Source organism: Xenopus laevis, chromosome 7L (genome assembly GCF_017654675.1).
Source record: "Xenopus laevis strain J_2021 chromosome 7L, Xenopus_laevis_v10.1, whole genome shotgun sequence".
Classification (NCBI taxonomy): Eukaryota; Metazoa; Chordata; class Amphibia; order Anura; family Pipidae; genus Xenopus; species Xenopus laevis.
In genome coordinates, this window is record NC_054383.1 from 125968284 (window position 1) to 125983213 (window position 14930).

The following is a 14930-nucleotide window of genomic DNA, read 5'->3' on the forward strand; positions in this document are numbered from 1 at the left end:
GAAGTCGAACGATTTTAGTTCCTGGTCGAATATCGAGGGTTAATTAACCCTCGATATTCGACCCTTAGTAAATCTGCCCCTAAATGAAGTAAAAGTATGCTATTTCATTAGAAGTACAATACTATGAACAATAAGAAAAAAATAAATCTAAATAAAAATGTATAAATATGCATTTAATTATAGAAATGAGTGTTAGCTTCCCGTTACTGTCATACTTGTTCGCCTTTAAATTAACTGTTAGTATGATGTAGAGAGGGATATTCTGAGACAATTTGCAGTTGGTTTTCATTTTTTATTATTTTTGGTTTTTGAGTTATTTAGTTTTTTATTCAGCAGCTCTCCTATTTGCTCTCCCCTAGCAACCATGGATTGATTTTAATAAGAGACTGGAATATGAATAGGAGAGGCCTGAATAGAAAGATGAGTAATAAAAAGTAGCAGTAACAATACATTTGTAACCTTACAGAGCATTTGGTTTTAGATGGGGTCAGTGACCCCCATTTGAAAGTTGGAAAGAGTTAAAGGAAGAAGGCAAATCATTAAAAAAACTATTAAATAGAAAAAATGAAGACTACACATAGTTGAACATTTACTTAGAATTGACTACTCTATAACATACTAAAAGTTAACAGAAAGGTGAACCACCCTTTTAAGGATGTGTCTTCTCTAAGTAAACTTGGGTCATCCCTACAAGTAATAATTGTCAAAAGTATAGAATAAATGATAAAGTAGGTCTTTGTTAATTTAGATTAAAATTGTCAAGGCAATTGGACCAAAAATCCAAGAATAAATGCTTTGAATTATTACCATTCGATTTACCGTAAACCATAAAGTCCATCAGGCTTGAGCACATGCCCAGTCCACCGAATTAGACCTAAAATAAAATCCCTCCAAGATGCTCACACTGTTGTTATCACACACAATTCTTATGAGGGTTTGATTAATCTACATGAATCTGATCAAAAGCTACTTGATTTTTGCAGGGTAACTTCATTCCGCAAATTCGCCCAGTGTTACTCCACAGAAAGCATTGGCTAATGTTTTGGATGGATTCAACTCAATGTACTTCCGTCTTTACCAATATTTACTATGTAACTACATCATAACACTGTAGTCCTATGGCTTCAGAGCCTGTTTAAAGGTATATAAAATATATATAAAATAGTACAAAAAACTGAGGGGGCTAAATCAGTGGTGGGGGCTCAGGCCACAGACTCATTTAGGCGAAATTTGGGGAGAATGTTTTCCTAAATACACCTGAGTTTGAATTTCAGGGTACAATTTGGTATGAACACATATTTGGGCAACAAATCTAATTAAATCAAATTAAAAATAATAAAATCAAATGCTAGTAGTCACTATAGAAATGGATAAGTAATTAACCCCAGAAATGCCAATAATCACCATAGAAACTAGATGATCAGCAATAATGCCAGACATGCCAGAAATGACTGCAGTAAGTCCCCATACATGATACACAGTAATCAGGTACCGACTGGCACCCCAAGTATATTATACACGGTTAGAAACACTGAATAGTCACACCCATGCACAAGCAATTTTTCCAGCATTTCTTTCTATTTTTACATATTGTTCTAACTTTTCCTTTTCTTCAATACCCATTCTATCTCTCATTATCCCCTTTCTCTTCAGAATGAAGGTCCTGTCTGAATCTTTTGGCAAAGCTTTCCATTTTTTTTCTTGCCCTGGTCTCTTCACATATGTGAATAAATGACTGCTAAAGTCCTAACCTTGCCCCTGGTAACGTAAATCCACCATAGCCAGCAACAATAAGATCTCCTACCCACAGCCCCAAACATTAGCAGGCAAGAGCTCACATTTCTAGCAGTACAGTAGTGATGTGCGGGTGATCGGGCTTTTCCCAACATGTTAGTTACAGTTTCTAATGGTAACAAACTGCTGAAGCTCCAATATGGCAGCTCCCTCATAGAGAAACATGGGGGATTAGATGGGTAATGTTAAAGCATCTGTAAATACTTTTATGACAAAATTATAGTATGCGAAGACAATATTATGATTGATATGAACAAAAAGGTTTAATTACTGGTGTGAGTATCTCTTTAAATCCAGGGTCTCACAAACAACCATCCAGATGTCTCTTCCTTCAATTACTAGTGATGGGCGAATTTATTTGCCAGGCGCGAATTTGTGGCAAATTTGCGCAATTTGCCACCGGCTAATAAGTTCGCAAAATTGCTGTGAAAATTTGCTGGCAAGAAGTGTCCGGCATGAAAAAAAATGGACACATTTCGCGATTTTTTCGCCGCTTCCCAAATTTTTGGGCCGTTTCGCGGGACATTCGCACATTTTTTGGCGAAATGGCCCAAATTCGCCCATCACTATCAACTACCCATACTGGGGGTAGCAGGTGATCCCCACTGAAAACATAATAGGAAGACTTACCATCTACATACACATAAATATAAAATTGCAGTCAAATACAAGTGTGATTGTGCATTTTCTGGATTAACTTTGTACTAAGATCTTTAAAACTGTATTTTCTGTATCCCCCCCCACAGAAAGCAGGATGAAATTCTATGAATAAAGACCCCTAGAACTCATAGCGGAATGGCAACTTAATTTATAAATCCCCCAGAATTCATAGCATAATGGCATAATGACAACTTAATTTATAAATTTATAAATACCCCCAGAATAAATAGCATAATGGCACAGAGGCAATTTCATGTATAAATACCCCCAGAATGCATAGAGTTAACTCACTGATAAACCCCCCATAACATTGTAAATGTGCCGATTGTGCACCTGTCTATTCAGAGACCCGTACTTACTTCATGTTGCTCCCGAAACCGACCAATCACAACTATGCGACTAAAAAAGCAGGAAGAGCTCAGTAAAGTGAATCGGGTGACCAAGGCCCCCCTGGCCCCCCCGGTTCCAAACATTTATTATTATCAAGATGGTGGCGAGGGCCTAGGTGCCCACCAAGGCTGGGGCCCATCAGGTTTTTTCCCGGGATCCTGGCAGGCCAGGATGACCCTATTCTTGCAGTAGTTTTAAGTGAAAAGCTTCAGAAACCACTTCTAGTCGGCAGAACATTATGTAAGTATTACATTTCGCTAAAACTGATAATCCCATTTATTAAGGTCAATGTTTCCTTTAGGGTCAATAACAGTGTGATACTTACTCTCAGTGTAGTTATAGCAACCAATCAGCAATCAGATATTTACTCTCAGCGGTCCCCTGTAGTAGGGAAATAAAGGAAATGAAATATGGTTGCTATGGGTAACTACCTTGGGGCAAATGTGCCCAGTGTCATCCTGAATAGTGTAACTGAAACACTTTATACTGACTTTCTCCCGCACTTCATCTATCAGCAGAGTCTTTCATATAAAATTCAGATTAATTATACAATCAATGGTCACTGACACAGGAAGACATCTGGCTGAGATTCTGAGGTCAGGAAATATATTTCTCGTTATGATGAGGAATTAGAAGCCAGGAGTTATGTCTGAATAATTGGCAGTGTTTTGGAACTGATGAGCTCCGTGGAGCTAAAGCTTCTGTTTTAATGAATTTTTATGAATCTGGAGCCTCATAACTTCTTAGTGAATGACTTTGTTATTGCTACTTTTTATTACTCATCTTTCTATTCAGGCCTATTCATATTCCAGTCTCTTATTCAAATCAATACATGTTTGCTAGGGTAATTTGGACCCTAGCAACCAGATAGCTGAACTTGCAAATTGGAGAGTTGCTGAATAAAATGCTAAATAACTAAAAAATCACAAATAATAATAAATGAAAACCAATTGCAAATTGTCTCAGAATATCATGCTCTTCATCATATTGAAATAATAATAATAATAATAATGCATAGGCTCGGGTTTCCAATGGCAACTGACCCACAACCAACCAGACCAATATGTAACTCCCCAAAAATAAAGTTATTCTGGGTAAAGAGTAAAGAAAATGGCAATAGAATCCTTAGGATATTTGATAACTTAATCCCCAAATGTTTGCAGGGTATGTGTAAACTGACTAACTGCTCAGACATCTCCATGGAAATTTGTAAAGTAATATAATTTTTCTCCATAAAATGCGCAATATTATTTTAAAGTGTGTGTGTGGGGAGGGGCATTTTATATGTTTTCAGAATAAACTCATATACAGGAATCTTTGTTTTATTGGTCTTTTATTTATATAAGGTCTAATAACATACAGTATCATCTATATAACGTACAATGGATCTCTCCCGTTTTTATCCCCAGTTTTAACCAGGAAACAAAGTTGTGTTGTAAGTTTTAAGACCTTTTCTGTAAATGTAGGAAAATTGCCAGAAATTCATAATTCATTTTTACATGTAGTAATAATACAGATACGTAGGGGATTATTTATCAAAGGTCGAATGTTAGAGTTTTATATACTTTGAATAGTGATGGGCAATTTTTGGGGCGTTTTGCTTTGGTGAAAAATTGGCAAAATGGCGCCGGTGTCTCTTTTTCGAGGCCAGCATCCGTTTTTGACGCCGGCATCCGTTTTTTTGGATGCCGGTGTCCGTTTATGGCGAAATTCGTGCCTGGTGAATAAATTCGCCCATCAATAACTTTGAGTTGAGTTTATTCAAAGTTAGTGATGGGCGAATTTATTCACCAGGTGCAAATTCATGGAGAATTCCAACGATTCCCGTCGGCGAATAAATTTGCATTTTTTTGGACTTGAATGATTTCTTATTTTAGAAAAAACTTGGGAAAAACTCGATTCTGCAAGTGAGTTTTGAAACTTCTCAAAAACTTGAATTTTTGTGGAAAACACAACTTGAACCTCAATAAATAACCTCCTTAAATTACCTTAATGGAATAAGAGTAGAAATGAAGCTGACACGGATTCCCAGAAATAGATACATGTTGATATATTAAAAAACCTAAAAATTTGATGGTTTGTCGAAATCTAACCTGATATATTCATGTGAGAAATACTACGTGGGCTCAACAGGAAGTTGTTCAACTCATGTATGCTATTAATCATAAGAAATATACCCTTGTATACTTGCATATTCCCAATCTTCAAATTCCTATTTAAAAATATTTAAAATGTTAAAAAAACTGGGAGACTTATTTATCTAAATTTGAATTTGTGTAATGTTGGACTTTTTTCTACTTCAACTAAATTCACAATTGAAAAACACTTTTTATTAAAAAATCTAAATATAAAGAAAATTGTGCAACAAAACTCCAACTACCTTGTATCATGTTTTACTCATTATTTGTAGTGCGTTTACAAGCTCAAGAAAAACCTCAAGAAAAACTTCAAAAAACTTGAGTTAAAAAAATAGTTTACATTTTGGTTTGAACAGCTCCCATTAACTATTACATGACCTTGCAAACTTTTGCATGTCGAAGTTTTATTTTTTGTGTCTTTTTTTGCTTAATAAATATTGAAAATTCATAAGATTTGGAATATTGATAATTGCAAGGGGTAGTTTACCTCTGAGTTAGTATGTTATAGGGGGTTATTTATCAAAGGTCGAGTGTTAGAGTTTTCTTTTTTACCTTGAATGAACTCAAATGACCTCGCAATTCGAATGGTATCTTATTTAAGAAAAAACTTGAATGGCAAAAACCCAATGTGCGAGTTCGAGTCCCGCAACCCGAAAACTAAAATGGATTGATTTTTCGGTGGAAAAAAACCTAAAATTGATCAAATCAAGTTCTTGATTTCAGTTTTTGGCCAAAACCCTCCGAAAAAAACACAAACATCAATCAGGCTGTTAACCTCTTCATGTGGTTCCAGGGATGTCTGTCATTGACTTCTAGAGAACCTCGACAGGTTTTAGGTGGTGTATTTTCAAATTGGAGCTGTTTCCAGGGTCGGGGTATAATAAATCTCAAAATATTCAAGTTTTTTTTTAAAGAAAACTCAATAGATTCTTTTTTGTAACCCGAAAATGTGAGTTTTGATTAAAAAATACAACTTGAATTTTTATGGGAAAAACAACTTGAGCCTTAATAAATCTGCCGCATAGTGTGGCCTTTTCTGTGGAACCTTCCCATTGGTATCAATTTTCTTTTTCATAGTTTTTTTAATCATATAGGGACAGATTTACTAAAGTTCAAATGGTAAATTTGAAGTTCGAATATATTAAAGAGGAACTTGACCTATCATATTCTTTCACCTGTCTCTATGTATTTGGATTGTGGGGGGAAACTTGGGTACCCAGGGAAAACCACGCAGGCACGGATTGGCAATTTCAACTCTTCCAGGTGTGAGTAGCGTCACCCCCTGAAACATCCATTTTCTCCTGGCCCCCCTAATCAGCAGCTGAAGGAGAGCTTTCCTGCCCAACATTTGAAAAGTTGTCCGGATCCGGAAGACTCTTTTTAATATCCCAATATCCCTGGCAAAAATGGGGACCATTATTGGGTCAGTTGCTTACTCTCTAGGATTTAGCGTTTCCCCAAACTCGATGCCCTTGTGCTGGGGTCAGACTATTGTGCAAATGTTTAGATACAACTATGGTGTAGACCAAAGCTCTCTATTACTTTCCACAGTGGACTGAGTTAGCACATTAGAAAATGAATGAGATGTTATAGGGCCCTTACATCTCCCTAATATGATTGTATTTCATTAGACAGGGAAGAACATTCACAGTCCCTTGGCTGGAGCTTTCACGAGTACTTTTACATTGACCTGAAATTAGCCCATAGTGTAGACTCTTTGCCTGGTGTGAGGAAGGTGCCCATAATTCCTTCTATAAAACCACAAATAATAAAAAATGAAAACTAATTGCATATTGTCTCAGAATATCCCTCTCTACATTAGGGCTCTTACTGACGAGCGTTTTTACCTGCGCTCCCCTGCGTTCGGCCGCAGGGGAGCGCAGGAATAGACGCATTACATTTTTTCCAATGGGGCTGTACTCACACAGGAGCGTGTAGGCGCCGAACGCAGGAAAAATGCAGCATGTTGCGTCTCAACCTGCGTTCGGCGCCTACACGCGCCTGTGTGAGTACAGCCCCATTGGAAAAAATGTAATGCGTCTATTCCTGCACTCCCCTGCGGCTGAACGCAGAAAAACGGAACGCAGGGGAGCGCAGGTAAAAACGCTGGTCAGTAAGAGCCCATTTAAAGTAAAAGCAAAAGGAAAGTGAATTGTTTGCAGATAATAAACATTATTTAGGACATCTTTTCATCATAATATACTAGCAGTTAACTCAAAGGTGAACAACCCATTTAAAGTAAAAGCAAAAGGAAAGTGAATTGTTTGCAGATAATAAACATTATTTAGGACATCTTTTCATCATAATGTCACACATGAGAGTAAAACGAAAGCAAAAGAATTCATTTACACTGCAGGTGCTGCTTAGAACCCTGACTTCAGATTCTGATCCACCTCAAAGCCGTTAAGACGCTCTGCAGTTAACTCAAAGGTGAACAACCCATTACTAGCAGTTAACTCAAAGGTGAACAACCCATTTAAAGTAAAAGCAAAAGGAAAGTGAATTGTTTGCAGATAATAAACATTATTTAGGACATCTTTTCATCATAATATACTAGCAGTTAACTCAAAGGTAAACAACCCATTTAAAGTAAAAGCAAAAGGAAAGTGAATTGTTTGCAGATAATAAACATTATTTAGGACATCTTTTCATCATAATGTCACACATGAGAGTAAAACGAAAGCAAAAGAATTCATTTACACTGCAGGTGCTGCTTAGAACCCTGACTTCAGATTCTGATCCACCTCAAAGCCGTTAAGACGCTCTGCCCGGTTCTGAGTAGGAGTGAGAGAGATCACGGAGCCTCCTCACTGGAATTAGAACGTTCCTGCAGAGGTAGGAGACACATTTTATTGTTACTGTTGGCAAAGCATTTAGAAACTGGTTTCCCCGTGAGGTGCACTGCCTTTCATTACAGTAATTAATATACAGGTACAGGTATGGGACCTGTTATTCAGAATGCCCCAGACCTGGAGCTTTCTGGATAATGGATCTTTCCATAATTTGAATCTTTAATAGACCTTAAGTCTACCAGAAAATCATGTAAACATTAAATAAACCCAATAGGCTGGTTTTGCTTCCAATAAGGATTAATTATATCTTAGTTGGGATTAAGTACAAGCGACTGTTTTATTATTACACAGAAAAAGGAAATCATTTTTAAAAATGTGGATATAATGGAGTCTATGGGAGACAGTCTTTCCATAATTCAGAGCTTTCTGGATAACAGGTTTCTTGATAATGGTTCCCATACCTGTATAAGTAAACCCATTATCCAGAAAGCTCCAAATTATGGCATAGCCATCTCCCATAGACTCCCCCCCCCTGAATCGATCAATTTTTTCAGATTTTTGGCTGAAAAGCCTGAAATGATTGGATTTTCTAGCTAAACCCAGCAAAGACCATGATAACTTCCAAATAGGATAAGGACCTCTGCCATTGACTTATACGAAACCTCTGCAGATCTGAGATGGCAGATTTTCTGATTCAGTCTTTTTGCTGCATCTGGCTTTCATAAATCTAAAAAAAATTCACGTTTTTTTTAAAAAAAAGAAACATTTCAGTTTTGCCCCAAAAAGCCCGACCAGATAAATCTGAAGTTTAGTAAATAACCCCCTTAAAGGACATGTAAAGGCAAAGAAATAAAATCCCATTTTTACTTTCTTTAATGAACAATAAATCTATCTCCAATATACAGTTTTTATAAGAAACCTGACTGTATGCAGTGAAATTCTCTCTTCATTTACTGTTGTGGATAGGAATTGTCAGATGGTCCCTAACTGCTCTGCAGGGAAACAATCATACTTATGAACAGCAGGGGGAGCCCCCGCCTTTCTTCCCAGCCATGCAGAACTCAAGCAGCTTTGTTTGTTTCCCTGTAGAGCAGTCGGCGACTGTGTAGAGATTTGTATTGGATTTTATTTTTGCCTTTACATCCCCTTTACTGTTTCCAACTCCAGCTGCAGGGACAAAGATCTTGGAGCCAGATTTAAACAGAAATACTGGGATTCTATTTGGAGGATTATTTTGCTGCAGCCACTGGTTCTGCAGAGTTGGAGAAAGTTTGTATTAAACAATACAAAAACTATAAAATCCACATTAGATTACATGACAACACAGGACCCAGTGCAGTCTGTATATTCTGATTATTAATCAGTCTTGCTGTATCGGCTTCTGGCAGATATTATTTGACTTGTGCTGTTTTGATAATTTATGACGATCCCTAAGCAGCCCAGACCACATTGAGCATGTGCACAGTCTTGGTCTTGCAAAGATGTATAACAAAGTTACAAGATGGTGACCCCCTGTGGGCAATTTTGAAAGCATAAATCATTGTAGGGACGGGCGAATTTTTTCACCTCTTTTTGCCGAAAAAATTACGCCCATAGACTTGTATAGCGGTGTGCGTCAAAAAAAAAAGACGCGCGTCAAAACAATTTCGCTGTGCGACAAAAATTTTTTGACGCCCATAGACTTTAGTGGGCGTCTGCGACATTTCGCCGGCGGTGAATTGTAGGCAAAACGAAACGGGTCAAATTCGCCCATCTCTAATCATTTGTTTGATTAGGCTTGTGGTGCAGTAAGTTCATGTTTATGTTTAGTACTGTATACAAAATACAGCATTTCTAGTCTTATTCTATTTTAGACTTACTTCCCCTTCAATGTTTAAATTATTTTCTATCAGACTCAAGGTCCATTTAAGATCCAAATGAAAGAAAAATCTGTTATTCAGAAATCCCAAGGTCCCTGGCATTCTTGATAATAGGTCCGGTACCTGTATCTACTTGATCCCAACTAAGATATAATTAATCCTTATTGGAAGCAAAACCAGCCTATTGGGTTTATTTAATGTGTACATGATATTCAGCAGACTAAAGGTATGGAGATCCAAATTATGAAAAAACCCTTATCTGGAAAACCCCAGGTCCTGAGCATTCTGGACAAATTTTGATTTGATCTGTGCCTTTAACTCTTTTTCACTTTTTTTTTTTATTTGCCCATAAACCCAAGCCTTGTGTCATTGTTGTTACTTGCAGACAGTTGCAACCGGATACTTAGTAGTTACATTTTTATTTTGGGCTGAGTCACACCCTGAGTGAGAGAGAGAGAAAGAGAGAGAGAGAGAGAGAGAGAGAGAGAGAGAGAGAATCAGTTCTACTTCAGTGAGCCTGAAAAACAGGGTGAGCAGGGAGACAAGGCACGTGCCTAGGGGGCAGAGATTGGGGGGCACACAACTCCTCTACTACCTGCTCCCTGCTTGTCTCTAGTTCCGACCCTTCTGTTACCTGGGGCCATCAGCTCAGTGAGCAGCAAGCAGGGGTGTGACTTGTTGGAAACTGTGCATTCCTGAATGGGGGTGGGGAGAACGATTCCATTGTTGGAGGTGTTGCCTGGGGTGCCCCTAAGATTTGGCCAGGCATTACTGATGAAATGATCAATCAGTTTATTTCTATGAGTGTGTGTTGATGTAATGTAAAGTTCTTTTACAAACGGGCACAATTACAGTATTACAGGTATCGGACCTATTATCCAGAATGCTCAGGGCCTGGGGTTGTCTTGACTGTGGATCTCCATACTTTAAGTCTACTAAAAACCATTTGAGCATTAAATACACCCAATAGGATTGTTTTGACTCCAATAAGGATTAATGTTAGTGCTGTCCAACTATTGATCCACAACTGATCCCCCTTGTGTGACCCCCCCACATTATATGGCCTGCTGTCAGTGGCGTAACTACCGAGGAAGCAGACCCCGCAGTCGCGGGGGGGGGCCCGGGGGTACAGGGGGCCCGGCGGGGCCTGCTTCCTCAGCAGTATGTGCAACTGGCAGGGACCATTTCAGCAATGGCAGAACCAGGGCCCGGTGGGTTTTGGGTCTAGAGGGAGGGCCCGGCTATGCTGCACTCACTTGATTTAGCCGGTCCCCCTGCAAGCATCAGACTGCACTGCTTGCCGTTTTCTTTATGCTCCTCTACATCCTGCATCAAGGTTTAGTCATTGGATAAAGCTAGAAGAACCCGCCCTCTTGTCCAATCACAGCACAGCTAAGTCGGGTCTTCAGGAAGAACAGGAAACAGAAACAGCGCCTGGAGCCAGCCTGCAGGTAAGCCACAGGGGAAGTGTGCTGAATTGCACTGCATACTTCCTTTTGCTCTGGTGGAAACGGGGGTTATTTCAGTTGTTTTATTAGAGAAGAGGCAAAAAACCAAGAGTAGGGACTTGACAAGCAGAAAAGAAGAGAGGGGCAAATTAGAAAAATTGGAAAAAAATAAAGCAAAAAAAGTACAAGAACTGAACAATGGTTTGGGGACAAAAGGGAAAAAAATAAAAATGATGGGGAGCACAGTAGAAAAGGCAAGCGTTAGAGAAGTGGGGCACGGGAAGCCTAAAAAATGAAAAGAGAATTCAAAGCTCAAAAAGGAGGAGGATTCTGAAAGGGAAAGAGAAATTGAAAGAGTACAAAACAAGAGATCAGAAGATAGAATGTAAGGGGTAGAGGAGAGATGGAGAGGAAAAGTGGAAAACAAAAGAAGAAAGAGTGAGGAAATAGAATGATGTGGAGAGAGTAAGGGAGCAAACCAGAAAGGGGTTACAGAAACAATTACCCCCGCTGTCCTCCAGCTGCAGAATTGTGTGGCAGTGGTTGTACTTGTGTAGCAATAACTGTCATATATATATTTATTTATTTTACACACACACACAGAAACAGCGATGTGGGAGTTATAGCACATTCTTTAGTCACAAACAAGGAGCACAGTCTCCAGTTCTCCATTGAAAAAAAAACAACTTTCCAGTACACATTTGTTAAAAAAAATCCATAGTTTTTTTTTTTTAAATGCAATTCCCCTTCATTCCACTAGCTGTGATTACCAATTGCACAAATCTTATAAGACCCCTGGCTGGACTACAGTAAAAGGATCAGGACTTTAAAACCATTCCATTCCAGGTTCTGAATGGAATGGTTTTAAAGTAATGCAGCCAGATTTCTGCGATCAATATTCAGAGTGAGTGGAGAATTACAGATCACTAATACTATTTGTTTTTGTTTTTTTTAGTGAATGCATATTGGAAATAGTTTTATTTTTTTAATGGAGAACCTGGAACTATTAGAGCCCCTGGCCACCAATGTGTGTTTTGGTTTTAACCATTTGGGGGCCCTGATAATTTCATTGTGTGGGGCCCCATGATTTCTGATGGCAGCCCTGGAACTAACCAATGGGGCCTGCGACCCAAGAGCAGAGTCATTTTACATTTAGATCGCAAATCATTGCCAGGATCTCCGATGTCACCGCCAGAGCGCTCCGCGCCAGTCTCCACAACGGCCCGGTGTGACAATGGATGATGGGTAACAAGCCACTATTCTTTCTATTCTCCTTGCTGACAACCAAGGGAATAGTTGGCCGTAGCCCTCATTCCTGCCGGCTATACCGATGCACTTTTGCCACACATTCTAGCAAGGAGTAGGACATGAAACGTGATGATTTACTTTTATGTAAAAGGGAGTGTCAGCAAGAACATTAACCTCCCTGGCAAATAAAGCTGTTTGCTCTGTGTAGTCAGAACCCCCCTCCCTGAGTTATATTTGTTCCATAGATCACTATTCCAGTATCGGGACATGCTGGTGCTGGCCCCATTGTAAGCAGCAGTCCTGCCCTACTTTACGACTGAGATTCTAGCTATCTATAACAAAGCATTCTGTCCCCGTGGCTGCACAGATCCTATCTGATCCCCATTGTAAGCAACAGTCCTGTCCTGCTTTATGGCAGCTGAGATTCTAGCTATCTGTATAACAGAACATTCTATCCCAGTGGCTGCACAGATCCTATCTGATCCCCATTGTAAGCAGCAGTCATGCCCTGCTTTATGGCAGCTGAGATTCTAGCTATCTGTATAACAGAACATTCTGTCCCAGTGGCTGCACAGATCCTATCTGATCCCCATTGTAAGCAGCAGTCCTGTCCAGGGGCGATCCTGGCCCCTCCGCCGCATGAGGTAGCAGCAGTTGCCAAACGAGCGGATCTTTGAGTCTATGTCCACCTTAACAGATCATTGTGTGCTGCCCTGCTTTAGGGCTGAGATCATCTATAGCAGGGCTACAGGATTACAGGTTGTTAGGTAAGGCAACATCATCAGGGAAGAACTGTTTTGCCTTGTTAAGTATTCATAATATTCATCCTTTAGCTTATTATTAAAATCATTTTTAGTATGTTGTATCTAATAGTGAATGAAGAGAAGGTTATGTAGCTGAAATAGATCTGGCAAAGCAAGGCCAGAAAGTCACACAACATGGGGCATCAGAGCATGAATATAATGTACCACTCAGTCAGCTTTTTTTAGCAGACCCTATCAGCACAGAGGAAGGGTGCACAGAATGTGAGGATGGTAGGCAGAACGTTTTAAAATACATAAAGAACATTTTGCAATTTAAACCTGTGTGGATGTGCTCCTTCTACACATTATACAGTATGCTTGTGGATATAGCAAAGCTGTGTAGAAGGTAGCATTAACTAGGATGAGTTGAGGCGGGGGGCCCAAATGTATTTTTGCAGGGGGGCCCTGTGACTTCTTGTTACGCCACTGCCTGCTGTCCTTATGTAAACTCAAATTCCACCTGTAATCCCCCCCCTGCATTGTTCACACTCCTAAAGCCCTGAACTGTTCACACCTCATACAAACTGCTGGAGGAGCACCGCATTGTTTCACTGTATTAACTGTTCATCTTAGAGTGGCCCTGATAGGTTTCCATGTCTCCTGGTCTATTCTGCCTGCCCTATTCTCCCTGTGTGTGTCATACTCTGAATGAGGCACATTCCATTGGGTTTTTGTTCCGCTTAGGTTAGACTGTACGTATATATGTGTGTATAACTTTATTTGTATAGCACAGGATCTGCAGCTCTGTACAATATATAAAATTACAATATATAAAATTATACACAGGGAGGACAAGTCTTGGGGTTTTGGGGTTTTCCATTGCCATCTATAAAGGGCATGTCCATGTTAGCTGGATGGTATGCTTCCGTTTCTGAGACTGTTTCAGTAGAGATTGTAATAGTAATTCCTAAAGGCAGCATTGATTTGTAGGAAGTGCAAAGAGAGGACCCCTGTAGGCAGCTCAATAGTAATAGTGGCTGTACATTGTGTGGAGTCTCTCCTACAGCAGGGCAGATGTTTACCATTTTTTGTACCTGTTTAAGATTTACCCTCTTGTAAATCACTTCAGGACTTCAATTTCGGCTGTTTTCATGACTTTGGGTCTTTTTGCTGCTTCAAGACTTCAATTGCGGCTGTTTTCGTGACTTCGAGTCTTTTCACCGCTTTGTGTGTTCGCTGTTCGACACTTCAGTTCTTCAGGAGAGGCGGCGCGGCTTTGGCGCTGTCAAGGGGGGTCCGGCTATTTCGAAAAGTGCAGCACAGCCGGGGCCTGGTACAACAGTTCCCTCTGTGCCCCCTAATGGCGGCCCTGGGGGGAGGTCAGGGGGCAGCGCAGCCTCATCTCCATTTTATCCAAATAATCCAAATTTTTTTTTCTCTGTAATAATACAGTAAAACAGTAACTTGTAGTCGATACCAACTGAGATATAATTAATCCTTATTGGAGGCAAAACTAGCAAATTAGGTTTATTTAATGTTTATATGATTTTATAGTAAACTAAGGTATGAAGATCCAAATTACAGAAAGATCCGTTTTCCAGAGAAAACCAGGTCCCAAGTATTCTGGATAACAGGTCCCATACCTGTATAATGATTTGAATCTGCTCATAGTGCATTAAAACAGACTGTCCCATCCTGATACACAGTGTCTTTCCTCTTGCAGTGACTCTTTAAGCTGGCCATAGATGTTGAGATTTTTAAAAGATCAGATCCTGATCGTGAGACCACAATCTTCTTGGAACGATCGTACGAATTTACCATCAACTAAAAAGACCAATTTGGCAGGAAAACAAAGGGG

General features: G+C 39.5%; 1 protein-coding gene and 1 pseudogene across 2 annotated transcripts in view; one reads left to right on the plus strand and one right to left on the minus strand.

Moving 5' to 3' along the window:
- The window catches only part of LOC121395699, a 70186-nt gene extending 62735 nt beyond the window's left edge, over positions 1–7451 (plus strand). Inside the window, exon 17 of one of the 2 annotated variants that reach the window (XR_005962627.1) lies at positions 7339–7451. The gene's annotated coding sequence lies outside the window, so the exon portion shown is untranslated. The remainder of the gene's footprint in view (positions 1–7338) is intronic. The other variant, XM_041569967.1, reaches the window with a different exon arrangement.
- LOC121395696 overlaps positions 1–14930 on the minus strand; it is a 457636-nt pseudogene that overhangs the window by 271876 nt on the left and 170830 nt on the right.